At 37.9% G+C, this 18,939-nt stretch overlaps 1 long non-coding RNA gene across 1 annotated transcript; it reads right to left on the bottom strand.

Annotated features, from left to right (window-relative positions):
* Nucleotides 1-11,332: 11,332 nt before the first annotated feature.
* On the bottom strand, nt 11,333-17,572 carry LOC148223886 (uncharacterized). The gene is made up of 3 exons (XR_015803548.1): nt 16,313-17,572; nt 12,333-12,362; nt 11,333-11,614 (listed from the first exon to the last, which is right to left on the bottom strand). It is a non-coding gene; the product is annotated as an uncharacterized LOC148223886 (long non-coding RNA).
* Nucleotides 17,573-18,939: the final 1,367 nt, after the last annotated feature.

Here is an 18,939-nt window from a genome sequence, read left to right on the forward strand (position 1 = left end):
GATGTTTCTTTGTTACTTTGTTACAACCCAAATGCTCTTCAAGAGCACAAGGTTGATGATTTGTACTGCGGGACAAAATTTGAGATGAACGCTTTAAAAGTGTGGGTTAGATTCCAAAGTATTAACCCGTTCAGGATCTGTGTCTGACCACCCAGTGACAGCAGAGGATTGGGAATGGTGTTGCAGATGAGCATCCAGGAAGTAGGATCAAAAGAGATGTATAAAAATAAGGCTGCATGTGTGTTGCAGATGTTACTGGAGTTTTGGGTTCCTGATCCCCTTGTTTGTTTGCTTTTAAAATATCTATGGCTCTTGTAGGGCATGAGCAAGCTGATTGTAGTGGAGATACACAAAACAGTTGCACCAATTTCACCAAAACCAGTGAAATCCTGAGGCTGCATTTAAGATTAACAAAGAAAATTCGCCAAGTATGAGGATGAAACAACTTTAATTGGGACAGAGATTTCTTGTTCCCTGTATAACTTTTTAAAGAAAACACTAGGTAGCCTTATCCTTTAGCTGCTGTGTATCAGCAGTAGAAACCTGCAGGCAGGGAGTTTTGTAGAAAAAAATTAACTGTAGTTGCTATAAATTTGGACAGTTTGAGAGAGGTTTAACTTATGTATGTTGAAAGGAAATTAAACCAGAACATTAAAATTTGATTTTCTCATCTAGAAAAAATGTGCTTTTGGGTATAAGAGCACGGATGCAACCATTTCAAAACAGACTTTGCAGTAGGCTACTTCTACACATGTCTAGGAACAGAGAAATAAGGAAAGAGTGTAATAAATGTGATTAGAAATACAAATTATTTTTTCCCATCTGTATCCCTCAAACTCAGCATGTTTTTGGGTAATGCATATCAGATCATTGTGTTTAATGGCCTAAAATAGAACTTTGCTGACCTAGCCAAAGTTAAAAGACACATTAGAAGACTTTCTTCATTCCTCATCTATACTCATTTTAAAGTCTGAAAACATTATATTATTTACCTTGAAATATTATTTAACTTCATATACTATCCCATGATTTTGATTCAACATCTGTAAGAAAATGTCCTTGCCGGTAAATTTAAATCTGTGTAGCCTCATTCATTTATTTTTCTTAGAAATGTCATGTAGAATATATATATTTGATGGTGTGTGGCTGAATTGTATGAATGTCCTTTATGGCCTCATAACATTTGAGCAAGTCACAGTAGTATATACATGACTACTTCAGCATTTACTGGCTCCTGAGTTCATGCAACAAGCCAGTTCTAGCTTAAACTGTAGTCATAAATGCAAATATAGGGGGTTTGTGCTCTAATATGCAATCACTAGGCAGAAATTAAGTTTTTCTACTGTTGCATCATGCCAAAGAATAAGGGAATTTATATGCAAATCTAATGACTTGTCAGATTGTTGAGGTAGGCAATAGATGTACCAAAGGAAAGCACCAGTCACCCCAAAATAAAGAATAATAATTAAGAATTAATTCATGATAAAAATTATATTTCTGCCACAGAGATGATTTTACTAATACATCATGTCATTTCTACCTTATTCAAAGCACTGCCAAACGAAAACAGGATCCACATTTGCTTGTAGATCTGTTTTGGGATTGATGCTTAGTACTGCTGGCCCTGATATCCCTGGTTTAGCAGTGCTGCTCCACTGCAGGGCTGTGGTTTGTGCTTTGCACTGAGATCAGAAAGGGCACCTCTGGCACAGGATTGTCACCTTCCAGGACCAGACTCACCTGCCTGGTACCTGCCCATGGCTGATTGTACTGTGGTCAGTAAAAGACAAAACAAGTCATTGGAAATTTACTGTTAAAGAGACTCTGGTGAGGAAAACATTAACAGGAGTTATGCAAAAACTTCCTTTTCAACTTGATGTTGTGGCTGAGCCTATCGATTCTCCAGCTTGTTTCTGCTCTCCTTCTTCTAATAACCATTTTCTGTGCAGTTGTAGTTAGTTTGACTGATAGCTTGTTCCTCTAGGAGGGTTTTATGACTCCCTTTTACATGACAAGTTTGGTGCTCAGTTAACTTAAGGACAGAGTTTTCGGGAGGAAATAGTCTAGGACTATGCTGCAGGCACTTAACCATGTGTTTAAATCCCATTCAGCAAAACATTAAGCTTATTTCTTTTGATGAAATGTAACCATATTTTTAGAAGTTCATGGGACTTTTTCTTCTGAATATGTACATATTCTTTAAATTTAAAGGATATGTACATAATTTAATATATGTGATAATTTAAATTTAAGTTTTGGAATTGCATATTTAAATCCCCAAAATAAAAGGAGAGGGTGGGGGAAAGACAAGTTAATTTTTGTCTCTTCTTTCTTTTTAGCTTGAATCAAATTTAGCATTATTCACCCCAGAAAAATCTCTCTCAGATCATCTCACAAGAAATCGACTAAATTGAGTCATGACCAAATTTTCATAGTAAAATTAAAAGAGATTTTTTTTTCTATAAAAAGATAAAAATATAAGAAAGAAACAGTATTAAGATAATACATCTATTTGAATCAAAGGAAAATTTCTCAAGACAAGCTAAGGGGATTTATTTAGCTTGTCCAGCTGACAGACAAAACCGTGGCACTGCAGCAATTCCTAGGTATTTCTTTCTTTTTTTGATTTACAATGTAAATCGCATAAATTATGCTTTGCCAGATATCAAACATCATGTCATACAGACAGTCCTTAGCTGAGGAAAACTGGCATCCGCTTGTCCGACTCCACAAGTAAGAGAAAGTATAAATAAAGCATAAATGATTAATTTAACCTTCCCTCCCTGCCTCCCGTTAACAGCTCAAGGACCCACAGCACACTGTGCTCCTGTGATGTACCAGTGCGGTAGAGCCTTCAAGACTGTGGCTAACCCCTTTCCAAGTACAAACACCTGTAAAAACAAAATTAGTCCTGCCAATATGTCTAAGAAGAAATGCTTTCCAGTAGGTTATAGATATAATATTCACCCCATTCAGGGGAATCCAAACAAAACACAAATGTCTTATTGGGGCAAGAGGATATTAAGAATAATAGACAGATTATATGATAGTTTATTGAAGGCAAAGGAAGAGACATTAGTCATAGTTTTGTTATAAAATGAGACTTAATCAAAGAGGAATGGGTTAGAGGTCATGTGTTCTATTTGTGCTATTATTATTTTTAAATCATTGAGACTTCCATGAGTGGCAAAAGAAATGATCCTGAACAGTAAAAAACAAGCCAGACCTCACTGGAGCACTTCAAGATGAGCCAAGAGAATCCACTGCACGAGCCCTGCTGGCTGTATGCTAATCTTCTTTTTATGTCTTTTTAACAAGGGGAGATTGGAATATAAGATCACCTTTGCCAGAGGAGTTTGTCTCAACAAACCACTAAGCTGTCTGTGGTATTCTTAGTGACGTGCAGCAACCTGAGCAGGATATAACTTATCACAGAAACAACACTGTTCTTGCACGCTGCTCCTTTTCATTTCATTACAAATTTTTAAAGTCAAACAAGATAACTCGAGTACGTGTGTTCAACTTTTATTCTAGTTTATCATGCATATTAACTTCCAGATACCTGGTTTTATGCTGAATGGCCAGGGAGAGAGGCTCAAGCTATTTGGTAAGACTGAGCACTATGTGATTTACTGTAATAACTGTGCATTGACATGGACAATAAATTTTCTAAAATTGCTCCCATAACTGCACCTATATATTTTGTATGCAGAACTAAAGTTTTGCATGCCTTAGAGATGTAGGTCAGGATAAAATTTGCAATATGTTAATTATGGATAAGAAGTTGGTTCCTGCAATAACAGTATTAGAATTCTATTTTAAATCTAAACCCATGCAAAAATATACAGCAGAAAATTGTTTAGAGCATTCAGATAACCTTAAGAGAGAATGCTTTTGAAAATGGCATTAACACCTAGAACAGAAGAAGAAAAGTACCCTTTTTTTCTTTCACACTAATGAAGCCTCATGAATTAAATGTAAGAATTGTACAAAGATCTCAAAATACCTGGTAGACATCAATTTTCTTATCAAAATTAAATTTAAAGGGCAGATACTTCCTTGTATACAGTGAAAAATATCTTGACATTTACCTTAACTCCTTGCCCATGTACTTTTCCACCTAACATTTTAAAAATATCTGCATAATTTGCAATGTTTTTTTAATTTTATGTAGACAACTTCCACAGCTAAATATCTTAAAAAGAAGAATGTTTCTTCCACTATGCAGTCTATATTTTTCCTTTTCTAGTTCTTATACTGTTATTCCAAGCTACTTTCCAATGTAGCTGCAGTTTACTTTTGTGTCAGTCATTTTAATTTATCCAGGCTCTTTTTGCTGCTCCCGCTTTTTCTGCTGGGTAATTACTGTATCATGAAAAATAAGGATTATTGAGTTGATTTTTTTTTTTGGAGTTATATTCTTTGCTGACTTTTTCTTTCTTTTCAAGATCAAAGTTGCTCAAGCTGCCTGCTCTTATCTGACACAGACAAAAATCTTTGGGCAGCTGAGTGCTACAGGGCACAAATCAACTATAAAGGAGCTCTCAGACCACTTCACAGGCAGGAGGTGACCGAGTTCCTCCAGTCTGTCCAGTCCTCTGTGGAGCACCACTGGTCTCAGTCCAGGATTTCTTGGCCCACTGCACCAACTCAGCAGCACTTAGAACTCCACTTTCTTCAAAACTAATCTAAGCCAGGGCCCTTCTCTGATGCAGCACTGTTTCGTGACAGATTTTCTGTTTTGTTCACTGGTGGAAAAGTTTTGGGTTTCAGCTAAGGAGGCAAGTTCAAAATCCTGTCACATTTTGAGAGGAGTCGACCTGAATTTTTTCCTTCTCTAATGATCCCAATCTATGGTCATAGAATCATATAGATTGGAAAAGATCTTTGAAGTCATCAGATCCAACAATTAACCTGACACTTCCAACTCCACCACTAAACCATGTCCCTAAGCACCATATCTAGACAAGGTGATGTAGTTAAAAGGATAAGACTTATGGAATATTTTTGCTTCAAGAATTTGAAGGGTTTTTTTTAATTTTCACACTATTCCTTCAAAAGTAGAGGCATATACCTACATTTTATCTCTATAGAGATCATAGGTACTTTTAAGAACAAGATACGAAAGTAGTGTAGAATCAAAAAAGAGAAAAAATGAAGGGAGAAGGGATTTTGAGGCAGGGAGGGACAGAAGATGTTCATAAGGAGTAATGGGATTCATAAGGACTTTACCTTTTGGAAGGACTAACATTAAAATCAAAACCAAACCAACTACTCAGCAACAGTCTTTTGCCTTGGCATCTTTGTCTCTTTAAACTATTATGTGTGTGGAGTATTTTATTTGTGGTTTTATGAATATGTGCATTACTTACAGACCATATGTGGCAGTCTAGGTACCAGTACTTCAGAGCATTTATTGGCAGTGTGTGCAAAATTGACCTCCTATGTGAGGTCTATCTGAGTTCACAGTTGTGGCAATGTAAAACTGGAAAAACCTTTGGGAAAACCTTTGCATTCTTATGGGCAGCATCTCCCATTCTTTTATTTCTGTAATTGCTTCCCTACCACTCAAATGAACCTGAGGAATTAGAGTTCAAAGAGTTGTGGAGTTACAAATGCTTTTCCTCAGCCCTCAGGGTAGCTGTTTTGTTCTACATCATGAACTCAATATTTTTAAAAATTTATTCCCCCTGTTTGTACTTTAACTTATCCTTCATACAGGGGATGTTAATGAGACAAGAAAACCTCTGACAGGTATTTATTTCCCCAAGCCACAGATTATCAGGAGGGGACAGGAACCAGGAGGAAGAGCATTTGGAAGCAGTAGAAGTTTCCTTTGGTTTGTCACCAGCTCCAGCGTTTGAAGATGTAACACACCTCTGAGTGTATTCACCTCTGTCCTGTGGGGACCAGCTGAAGTGTTTCCTGTCAGGGTCCAGTATCAATAGCACTCTGAGGGGTCTCAGTGACCCCTATAGCCTGTGCTCAAGTGGACAAGCAGCCAGATGGTCACACATTTCTGCATTCTTTCACTGTGTTTTTCCAGCATTAGATATACACGGTGTCATCTTTGTCTTGCAGATCTAAAGGGAACAAAGCTCTTGAAGAGCAACTTCCTTACATGGCAGGAATCTACATGGTGAATCTGAAAGAATTAAATTGATTATCAAGGGAAAGGAAAATCTGGAAAGGCTTCAGGGTTTTTCCTGGGTTTTAAACTCTTGTAAACAATAAGCATATAAGCTGCTTAAAGCCATTATCTTTACAGGGATAAAAAAAATCACGTTTATATGATATGCAGTCAAAATAGTCATCTTAGAGTGAGCAATCAATTTAATCCCAATAATTTGCAAACAAAATAAGTGCTATATTCTGGACATCTTCAACATACCCAATATATATTTAACAAGGTTGAATTTTGAGGACAAACTGTGAACTCCACTTAATGACTCATAAGTCTTAAAAAGATTGAAATGCCAAAAGGAAACGAGGAGAGGAGAGGAGAGGAGAGGAGAGGAGAGGAGAGGAGAGGAGAGGAGAGGAGAGGAGAGGAGAGGAGAGGAGAGGAGAGGAGAGGAGAGGAGAGGAGAGGAGAGGAGAGGAGAGGAGAGGAGAGGAGAGGAGAGGAGAGGAGAGGAGAGGAGAGGAGAGGAGAGGAGAGGAGAGGAGAGGAGAGGAGAGGAGAGGAGAGGAGAGGAGAGGAGAGGAGAGGAGAGGAGAGGAGAGGAGAGGAGAGGAGAGGAGAGGAGAGGAGAGGAGAGGAGAGGAGAGGAGAGGAGAGGAGAGGAGAGGAGAGGAGTTCAGGTCAGATACTGCCTACAGCCTGTATATTTGCTATATGAACTACAGACTACCATGATTAACCCTTCAAAACTACAGCAGATTTCCCAGTGCTTAAAGAGAGCAGGCCAGGCATACTCTGGTGTTGGTCAGCTGCTGAACAATTGATCTCATAACCTCAGCCCCATCATAATGCTGCTCAAAAATATGGAAAAGCACACGCAGCTCTAAGTGCTACAAGTCCTGACTGCATGGAAGATTTATGGTGTCTTATATCTCAGTAAGAGGAATAGATGGAGAAAATACAGTTTAGAATCCTCAGGCAACGGTCTATGAAACGAGTATAGAGCAGTATTTAACAGAATACTGTAATTTTTAATTACAGTGTCCAAGAGAAAGTGTATAAAAATGTCAGCATGTGTTGCTGAGAAAGAAAATCATATATTTATCAGCTGATTCCCATGACCAATTGTATACACAAAATACACCCAAAACCCAGTGACTGGTAGATTCACTGGTGAACTTCACAGACATCCCACTTGGCTTAGCTCTAGAACTGGTTAAATCAACTTCCCTACAGGATCTGGAACTAGTTTTTGTGTCTTGGATTTCTCTGAGAACTGTAGATATTTAAGAAATAATTCATCATGTTTAATTTTCAATTTTTCAAGCAATGTTGCTTGTTTATTTCCAGGGAGGATTCAGTTTAATTGGATATTGTTTATCTTCTCCTAATGACCAGACATATTATTTCCAGTGCCAAGGTCTACAACAAGGGGACAGATTTTAGTCTAACTTGTTCACTCTTGTCTAACTCTTACTTCATAAATAGCCAAAAGCCTGAAGAAATATTTGTAGAACTATGTCTGATAAAATGTTCTTTCCTCGTGCCATGTTACAATCACTCAGCCTTTGCTCACTATTGCTGAATGTATTTTATTAGCTGGAGTGTCTGCATATTAGTTTTGGAAGGTCTGAAAAGCTTCACTAAAACTCTGGCATAGCACATTTGCCAAATATTGTAGATTCATTACAAAGTTGAAGATATCCAAGCTTGAGACATTACTCTTCTTTTTCTATCATCATCTATGGACTCCTTTCATCTCCTTTCTCCTCCTCCTCTGTGTTCCCCTTCTCCTTTAATCTCTCCCCTGCTCTTCCTTTCCCCATCAGAAGAGGAATGTGTGAACATTTATCTGTGTCTTTGCTAACATGAACATTCTTCCACTCTCTCTCCAACCATTTGCTACCACTTCATGAACAAAAAGCTCTCAGAAATTAGCACATCTTATTTTCAATCAAAATCTTCTTAGTCTAAAATTCAGAGCTGAATAAAACTAAGCGTTCTGAACACTGCATAGGGCCCAAGTTTTGGAAGTGCAACAGTTTTCTAAATGAAATGGAGAACTGGTGAGAAATAAGTTAAAAGGACACAAGAAACCTCCCCACTTTGGCACAGCCCCTCCTTGACCTGGCTGTCTGGTATTTGTAAATGTTTTCAATCAATTCCACTTTTTATCATGACCGCCCACATTACCCAGCTCCAATTTTGCTCAGAGCAGCAGTACATCTGTGCAACACAGCATGCTGAGGCCCAAGTATCTCTAATTAGGAACTTAACACCTCTAAAACGTTCCATATGGGCTCATCACAATTAGAACTTGCTGCTATTTCCACCGTGGCTGCGCTGGGCTGAGATGGCTTCATTGCGTGACCTGTGACTTCCAGGTGCCTGTCTCGGTTTTTGGCTTCCTCATGCTCCTAGTGCCTCTTACAACATGATTATGTCCTTCTCTGCCCCTTCTAGTCTGTTCAAAAATGTTTCAAAGCAGAATATTTTCAGTGGCTTGAACAACAGTTGAAAAAGTATGTCTTTGATTATGGATATATATATATATATATATATGTATAATGAAAAATAGAGACTGGATACATGCAGCAGTTCTGGCAGGAGGTGTTTCTGTTCCTGTGAGTTCTGCTCCTGTCCCTGCAGCCCTGCCCTGTCCTCCCGCAGCCCCAGGGAAATGTCCTGGGCGCTCCCGGCCTGGGGGCTGCGGGTCTGGGGTCTGGGACAGCTGGAATTCTGCCGTGGAAATTTGGGAAAACTTGACTGCTCGTGGGTGACCACTAGAGGGAAATGTTGCTCTGTTAACGAGACTGCTTTGGAGGAATTTTGCTGCATTATCTTTATTACTATTATTTGAGGTTTCTAGAGGAAATATGTAAAACCTTATGCTCTACCTTTTAATAATTTGTTCACTGCTTTTTACAAGAGAACAATTTGGACTTAAAAATTAATTTTCTTAAAGCAGAGTTATTAACACAGTTCAATTAGAGTGAAAATAATTAAGCTTGCTGTCCTAAGAGCATGAATCTGTCCTTTCCCTCTAGCTAATGACTGAACACCTTTTGTTATCTGATTCGTTTTTCTTTCTGAATGTTTACAAAAGGAATATAGTTTCAGTTTCCACTCTCTTCTGAATATAAAGGTTGAAATCTATGAAATACTTTTCTTTCTCATTTTCACAGGTAAAAGTGCTGTGGCCCCAAATTGAGAAAATTTCCATTAATTAAATTGCAGTTTTTTGATTCAGAACTACAGCCTTTGTCTCTAAGTCATTAAGTAATTCATTGAATCATGCTGCTATGATAAATCATACTGTGATGTTCCAGTGTACACAGTCATTAAGCACTTTGGAGTACGTGACTTCCTGATATGATGTGTCTGCATTTTTAAATAAACTCATGTCTGTATCCTCCTGCTGCTTGTGTACTGCAAGCACCTCCTGTTTGAGTGCCTAGCATAGTGAAATGAATTGGCTAAGTTCTAACAGCATGGTCAGCAATAAAATGTCCAGAGAAAAGCAATAAAATCAGGCATCCCCAAAAATTTGATGTTAACAAAAGAATTTCTTCACATGAAACATGAAATGCAATCAGGAGATTATATTGTGGTGTCCATATAAATATTTTTTTAAGAAAAAATGCTAAGAGTCAAGTGTGTGGTAATAATTTGGACTTTTTGAAGAGAGATTTGAAAATTCCTTGAGATTTTTCATAATGAGAAGTAGTTTAATTACTTGATTCATGACAAAAATAACAAGCAAACATAACACAAGGGATAATTTCAAAGGACTTATGGTTCATTGTTGGGGGAGTTAATACTTAAGCTTTTTTTTCTTTGGATCTTAAAAATAAAAATTTGTGGGTTTTTTCCCCCACTCTGTAAAGGATTAATATATTTTCTGATCTCACTCAGACAGCAGCTCTAAATCATCCTTCCACAAACTATTTCTGAGCTTGCCTAATGCTACAATAAAGCCGTCCTAGTTATGCTATGCCAAGCTACTGCCAGGTATAATGAGAAGTTTTGGATGTAACCTCCACAACTTATGAAAGCCCAGATTTTGTTTGTTGCAGTATTTTGTGCCAGATTCATCCAAGATGCAATTGAATAAAATTTATGAAACTTGATGTTTACCATCACTAAGTAAATATTATAACAGAGAGTAGTAAGTGTTGATCACTCAGTAACAACTAATGTTAGATGATAGAAGCTGTTAATTATGGGTTGTAATTAAAGAAGGTGGAGGACTTTTTTTTCATATGATGAAAAGCTCATTTTTGTTATTGGCTGAATACACATTCAATGCAACAAGCACATGAAATTTCCGTTGTTTCTCACCTTGAAAATACTACTCCTGATTTCTATGATAAATACTTCAGTTTTAAGAATATGCAGGATTAGCCAATCTTCTAGGAGAGATGGAATGAAAAGGTAAATGTTAAGAATTCACCCCATCGATCAAAATTGCTTTTTGGATGGTGCCTCCTCTACTACCCTGTGTGAGCCCCTGCCTTGCTTCCATCAGGCTGCCAGGTCCAAGGGACAGGCAGAGACCACACTGGCCCTTTTAAAAAGACAAAATAAATCACTTCTGCAGCATATTTGAGAAGTGTCAATACCTTGATTTTCATAGGCTTATTATTCACATTGCAAGTAGTTTCTGGAGAAAATCATACCAAAATAAGTGGCTCCATCACAGTGGGGGAGTTTGGTCTTTCATTTCCTGAGTTTGGATCTTAAATGCTTTTAGGCACTTATTTACCCTGGAGACACTTTTTACACTGTTCTGATGGGCACAGTACAAACACTAAAATCAACAAACAGATTGAAAAGCAGTACTCCTAATGTGTGTTATTTAAACTGCTATAAGGATAAAAACTTCAATATCTTCCACAACAAAACTATACTGTTGCTAATCTTTTCTCTTAATCAGTGTCATTTATTGCTTATATTGGTCTGGTGTATTAACATCTCTGTTAAAAAGGGAGCATAATTTTAAGTGCAAATTTGGCAAAGATTGTTTCTGATCTAAAGCTCAGCTATAGCGAGTGTAATTTTTGTAGCATGAAATCTAATTATATTCAACAATTTCTGTGAATAAAATCATCTAACAATCTTTATCCAGTTGGAAATTCTTGACCATAGGACGAATTTTGTTTATTCTTGGAACAGAAATAAGTCAACAAAGTATTACTTGATGCACAAATAAAATCTGATAAACCACCTAATAGCAATAATAGGGGTGGGGGAAAGTGACTTTCATACAGGTATGTTCATATAGGTAGTAGGACACATTATGCATTTTCAGAAGCTGACGAGTTCAAATATGTTCAAACATTCAGCCAGGCTGTTCCTTCCTACCCATAATTCAGATTAACATTTCAAAATGTTTGTGTTAACACTCTAATTCAAAAGGACCTTTCTATGACAGGTTGACTCAGACAGTCCATCAAGTCACTTATGGTTTGGTCTCCATTAAGTCCATACCTGCATAAGAAGAAGAGATCATATTTTAATTACTGTTGCAAATTGAGTTAAACAACAGAAAATAGGTTCTTTCTACTTGAAAATATTTAAAAAATGGAGGGGGGGAGGTTTTTTCTGACTTGGTATATTTGAGATAACAAAAATGCATTATGCACAGTATTAAATTCTGCTACCTCTTTCCTACTGAAGATTCTCAATTTAAGTTTAATCGATTCAATTATTTTCCTGCAGGACAGCCATCATTGTCTAAATGCTTGGTGTTAGACAGCTGGAAATAAACTGAAAAGTAATATTATCAAAAGGAATATTTGGCTATGTTTTCAGTGGGCTGTTCATATTAGAAAAAACGCACATTTTTCATTTTAGCTATAAAATGAGCTACTCCCAGCTCTTTTCCCTGAACATTGCAAAGCAACCATCCAGAACATGCTTCAAGACTGACAACTTTCTTCCATATATGGGTAACATTTTAATTTTCCCTAGACCATATTTGAAGTCCTGTTATAAAGTGTGTAGGGATCAAAATCCCTCCTTCTGAGCCAAAAAATTAAGAGCCAAGTGTTTTAAAACTTAAGGTGACCGAATGCCAGGCAGATTACGCATCTAAAGTTCCATGCAGATGTACTCCACAGGCAACATTTAAACTCTGTTTGGGTATGTCTGAGAGGTCGGAAGGAAATCTTTTGCCTGGAAGGAGAAACATGCAGAGTGCACCTACCTTCTGTATATCCATTCATAAGCTCTGTGCCTGGATATAAAGAAATAGGAATACATAAATCAATTATAGAGTCTAGTGGAAAAAAAAAAATGCCTTAATTTCTCGAACCAAGGAGAAAAGCTAACATCTCATGTATTTCCCTCTTCTCAATGAAAACCACTGTAGTGTAGATTACATAGGTACTAAAGTATAGTTTTTACGTAGGAGTATCTGAAAAATTCAGCAATTGCACAAATGACTACAAAAGAGGCATTCCTTTCATAACAACACAAGATAGTATTAATTCACTTCAAGTTAGAGAGTTCATATTCAAGTGAAGTTTGTTTGTGTGGCCAATGGCAAATTCATGAAGGTGTATTCATGGAGATGAAAGACACACCCGACTCAAAATGAGTTGTAATGCTCTGTGATGGCTGGACTTCATTCAAAATAGACAATTCTCAAACACGTATTCTTTAAACATTGTCTGTGTAATTATAATGTGTAATAGTTTCCAGAAGATTTGTTTCAAATGTATTGAACAGATGCCCTTAATGAATTAAATGCACACCCGTTAAGGAACTCAAGGATGGCATATTGTGATCCTAGTGCTTCAAGAATGGACTTCCCATGCCTCTACAAAGAGGACAAGCTGTTGGGATGGAGAAACTTATCTAAAATCTCTGAAAAAGAGGGAATTAAGATCAATAAACATCATGGTCCTTGGACAGAAGACTGTTCCAATTCATCTAGGAAGCGTTGAAAGTGACAGCATCCTCCACTTGAAAACTTCCAACTTCAAGTTTCTTCATTTCACTAGGGTTGAAAGAATGAATTTCCTCCTAATTTGAGTCGCTACATGAAATTTTTTTCAGAAGTTGCTAACAGGATCAGAGAGGTGACTATTGTGTCTCAGCTCCTGAGTGATGACTCCTGAGGGAATTATCCCTTAATGATAATGATATAAATAAATGTATTGCATTGGAGATCTAACATTTCTTTTTCCTTGCACCCAAAATATTGCAGTGATAACTTAAATACAATTAGTGTAACAAAAACATGCCTGTCCCACAGCATGGCAGTGGTCAAGAAACATAGCTGCTGGAAAAACTGGTTTAAGAATTAAACAATAAAAAAAGTCTATAGGGTTAGGAAAGCCTTATTATTATGGAGACTCTGGAGCTGTTAGCTGAAGGACAATTCAACTTAAAAACACAGCTTGACAGATTGAAGAATAAATTTCCTCTGAGTCATGCTGAGCTTGGGATAATGCAGTCATACTACAGTGAACCTCAGGAAAATACCTTTCACAGAAATGTCAGGTTAATTCTTTCTGTTCCTATAGACCAAGAGCTCCTGAAGGAAACATGTCTGACCTTTCTGCTCTCAAAGAAATTGATAATACTAGAATCTTAAACAACCTTAATCTTTCTCATATTTATGAATCAGAAGTGTATGTTTGCATTTCTCCACTTCTGTTACACTTTAATATCTATGGAACAATAAATATTCATATAGGGACTACTATACTGCATCTAATCTCTGCATTTTGATAATTCGTAGAGTGAAAGAAGTATTAAGAGCTTATTTGTGTGAGTCTTCTCCACCATTTCTTTTCCTGGCTTCCAACAAACCTGGATCTTACTGGGCATCAATCTCTAGATGGTTCATTGCATACAGCAGTAACAAATAATCCCCTCTTCCATAATGCTCTAACCTCTTTTTATATTTTCTTATGCTCTTGACCACTATAATGTCATGTGGCTGATTATACTCCTGTGTGAAAAGGGCACTTTTCCCTGGTTTAAGATTTCGGATTTATAAATTCTGCAATTCTGCTGAACTCTGTCATATTTCTCCATTGCTGTATCTTACAGATGAGAGATATGGAAGTCATTCCATATGGATGCTATGTTGAATCAACTATAATTTAACATCATCAAAACCATTACCTTATGACATATGCACTTTTTTAGTGGAGACTGAGCCAAAGAGAACTTGCTGATTTTCAGATTTTGGCACAAGCTTCTAGGACCAGCAGTTTAAAAAGACATCTTTGAAGATATTCAGTAAGATCAAGAGAAAACAAGTGTGACACCATAATCTCAGTTGTACAAAGTATGCACTACAGCTAAATTTTAAATATAGAGTTCGAATTATGGTAAAATTTTTAAAAGTGCAGAAGCATTTTAGGCGCAAAATTCCCAGTGACTTTCAGTGAATATATGATCCAAAATCACCCAGACACCTTTGAATAACTCACACATAGGCCCTCAAACTTGCATTGTAAAAAATTTAGGACCTTTTCAGCTGCAGGGAATTCTTCAACTCTTCTCCTAAAAATAGACTTGGCCTTGTGCAGAAGGAACTTTGCTCCAGTAGAGTCTTCTAAAACATATCTAAAGTTAACATATATTTGCAAGAATGTTCAGAGAATCAAGACGTCTACTTTATATGTGTTCCATTATTTGTTTATTAGTGTTAACTGTCAAGGAACATTATATTAATCTCTTTCTCTGTGTGTATATGTATGTATATTAAATATATAATTAATATGAATATTCCATAAAATCTGCAGTTTTTCCATTTTATCAAAATATTCTCCTCAGGGATTTACGGCTATTAGGAATATAAGTATATCCCTAACATTGTCCATCTGTCCCTGTAAAACACAGGCAGGCAGAGTGCCAAATATGGTTTTTGGAGCAGAGTTGGTCTCCCCAAAATATTTCTGGATACCCATTGTAACCATGAACCTTCAAAATGAAATCTGTCCTTGAAGCTCCAGGGAGTGACATAGCTGCTAACACAATTGACACTGCTTGAGCACCCTCACCTGAGTGTGGCCCAGCAACTTGCTGATATGCCATAATGAGTACAGGCATGTGGGACTTGATGATGCTCATGGAGAATTTGCTTTGCTTGATTAAACACTGCAGTTCTTGATCAGTATAAAGAGCATCACTGAAGTTTCTGTTATGACTATTTACAAAACGCAGCTAAAACAAATAAACCCCGTGAGCCACATAACTGACTTTAAGTTGATATGTGAAACATCAAGGAACACAATATTGATATCATTTCATGGGATACCTCATCTGGGCTGTCAAGAGAGAAGTCACATAAAAACACAAGCCTTGTTAATTTTAGACAGAACCAAGCTTGGGATGATCCAGAAAAGCAAGGTTGTCATGTTGCTTTCTTTCAAAAGGTACCTCTGGGCTTTTATGAGATGACATTTAAATTCCACTGACATCCTAGCAGAAGCACTCTAACTTTTGCAGTGCTGAGTGGCAGCAACTGTGGTGACCACTCACTGCTTTGTTCTCCCAGGACAGTTTGCACTAAGGTGGCTGTGCAGCCCAAGCAGCAATGGGTAATGCTCTCTGTCTTAGAGCAGGCACAGACTGAAGACCCTGCATTGTCATTTGATCGCAGGGAATGCAAACTACTCCAGGACAGGAGCTCATGAATGCTCCATAAAATGGTGCCACAACTGGCCAAAATCCTGGATAACCCTGAAGCAGTCTCTCCTGTGACACTGCTTTCATACTGTCTCACAAACAGCCGTACCCTGTCAGCAATAGGATCTGCTGCATGTTTCAAATCATAACACTTAACCATTGTGAAAGTGTAAGCTAGCTGCAGACATCCATCAGCTCAGACAAACAAAATAGCACTTCAGTGATCTGCTGAGCTGTGCTGATTAGTTGTAAACCTTTTTTTTAACCTTTCAAATAATTCTTCTACAAACTACTGTGAGCAACTTCCTCTCAAATCTTGTTTTCAACACATCACTGTAATGGCATTCACCTACGTCAATAAAATTATCTTCTCTGCAGTAACTAAGGACATTAACGATGAAAAAGAGAGGGAAAAATGCAAGAACTAGATGCATATGGAACAAAAATCTCCTATCCACACATCTTCCCCATAAGAAATAAAGATATCTACTTTGGTTGAAATCCCACTGAGGACTATCACATCCCACTTACACCTACCTTTTGCTATCTCTGCTCTTCAGGAAGATGCCTCAGTGCCACAAGACACACAATAACACAACCCACAGTACTTACTGCTAAATGAGGTGGCGCTGCAATAAAAAGCAGAAGAGACCAAATTGTCATAAGGTATTATTTATATCCTCTAGCCTGAATTATTAGTGGAAATGCAATGTAGAAGCTGCAGAGGAAAATGCTGATATCTTCTGCACTGTTTTGTAACTAGGTCTTTCTGGTAGCTGACACTAGGAAAAATGTGCCCCAAAGAACCAGGACCTTGGAAACACTACCTGAACATGGTCATACCAGTAAATGGCAACTACCATCCACCTGCCTAAAATCCATAGCAGAAATATGTGATAACTTTTGTTCAATACTTTCAAATCTAAAGTGGGTTCTGCAGAGGCAAAAATCTCCGGTGGAAAGCTTGATCCTAGAAGTAGGAATCCTCATGTTCACTTAAAAATCTGAAGTTTTTCCAAATGCTCCTGTACGTTGAATGGACACAATCCATGTACTTCAGGCATGTACTTTTTATTTAAGGCTACAGTTCTGCAAGTTAGTGAAACAAGCCTGCAATTCAAGCATGCTGGTGTCTTTGCAGAAGTCAATGGACCACACAGTTACACTGAATTAGATGTACCTTGTTAAACAGGCTGCTGAATGGGCTGAAGACATGAATAATAACCGACCTTTCAGAGGCATTTCAGTGCAACAATCAGCTTGAGCAGCAGCCGTGGCCCCTGGCTCTACAGCAATACAAACAGAACAGTGAACAAGAAATGAGCCCCAAATATGTGGGTAAGCACTGAACAGTGTAGTTTCAGTTACTCTAACAAGGGCTTTCATTTTCATTATTGCTATCATAGTTTGTGATATTAAATTATTTTGGTTTCCTAAACATTGCTGCTGCTGGTCTGCTTCTAGACACATTTGAATGCAGCAGCCATATAAATACATCAGAGGGGTTCTCTTCTCCAAGCTTTCCAGTTCCTGAAAGTTTTGTTAAAATAAGCTTCTGAATAGAAGAGAGAGCATATTGATCCCAGTCACACAGCTCAGTGTTATCCTCGCCGTTTGCTAGACACCAGTGAATCCGCATGGGATCTCAGCCTTCAGCATGAACTCTGCAGGAAACCAGGCTCCATTGCCCCTGCCACTCACACAACTATTTATACTTCAGCTCTTTCATTCACACGTCGCAATAAACAGTTTTGCCATGACTCCTTCTTTCACATGGCTGTACTTGACCCTGCTCAAACACATACACACATAAACACACACAGTGTGTGTGTAGAGTCCAGATCCCTTTCTCAATAAGTAAATAGCTATAAAGATGTATAGATGAAAACAACAAAAGAATCAGTGATATAGGACAGGAGCTGAAGATCTGCGTTGTGGACTGGATGTCTCAGCACACACCTTGTGGTGAATTGTGTTGAAAACTGACTTCTTGCAAGCTCTTCCCACACAAGTTACTGAGATTTAAATCCCTCATTCTGATATGGGTTACTGTACTTGTGTTTATTTGTGCAGTGAGAAGTCTACAGAGGTAGTATAAAGAGTTGTCAGCTTCACGGAATGCTTTAAGTTGTAGCCCTCTTAAAAAGCACATTCCTACCTGGACTTCCCTCCAAGAGCCAGCATCCCTGGAGGCCCCTTCTATTGTTGCAGTGTTAGTGTCATCACTCCATTAGGAGCCCACCGGAGGCTGTGTGCCTAATTCAGAGAGTGCACCTGTACAAGCAGAGCAAGAATGATAATTCCTGACTCTGCTTTGGTGTGAAGTGCTTTTTTGTAAAACAAAACAAACTATTCATGCCACGATGAAAAATAACTTCTGCTGTACCTGTCAAAGGATCAGTGGGTCTTTTCTAGTCAGTGAATGGGCATTGGCTGGTCTTCCTTAAGCCAGTGGAAAAAGAAAACAGCTCACACAAGTAAATATATATAACACAAGGCTGTACTTTGCTGTCCTTATGCCAGCTAAACAGTATTTTACAGAAGATATAAGCCATGGTGCTTCAATGTAATATTTACAGAGAACAAGGTGAGGACACCATGAAATTATGCGTGCACAGAGAACTGAAGGCACTTTTGCACCTTTCCATCTCCATGGAGCTGAGCTCCCTACAGCTACTCAAGCTTTTTATGCCTTAGGGGGAACACTCATGTCCCACTGCTGCTGTGTTTTGGGTAAAAAGCAGCGTGCTTAAAATTGCCTGAATTACATTTCAGTCTCTGGTGTCCTATGGGGAAGGGCAGTTCCGCATTCCACTGCAAACACTGAGCATGAAGGTGATGCTACTGAGAACAGATTCCAGGCTACTCAGTCCATTGGATTTATCTGTCAATAGGGCTGATAACATTTCTAATCCTAGTACTCAGCCAAATGTACAGGGTGATTCAGCTTGTTTCCAGTTAGGAAAAAAAATGGGAAGCAATAAAATCAGGCATTTCTTTAATGCAACTTTGTTTACAAAGATGTTAAATCCTTTCTTCTCCAGGCTTTTCTCCCTTGTCTGTATACCTGTGCTGGATAGGCATGGTAATTTACTTATGTTCTCTTCAGCTTCTCCCACGGATTCACCAAAAATTATAGTAAAATGGGATTCACCTGCTTATAT

The sequence above is a fragment of the Sturnus vulgaris genome, chromosome 4 (assembly GCF_052056855.1).
Source record: "Sturnus vulgaris isolate bStuVul1 chromosome 4, bStuVul1.hap1, whole genome shotgun sequence".
NCBI lineage: Eukaryota > Metazoa > Chordata > Aves > Passeriformes > Sturnidae > Sturnus > Sturnus vulgaris.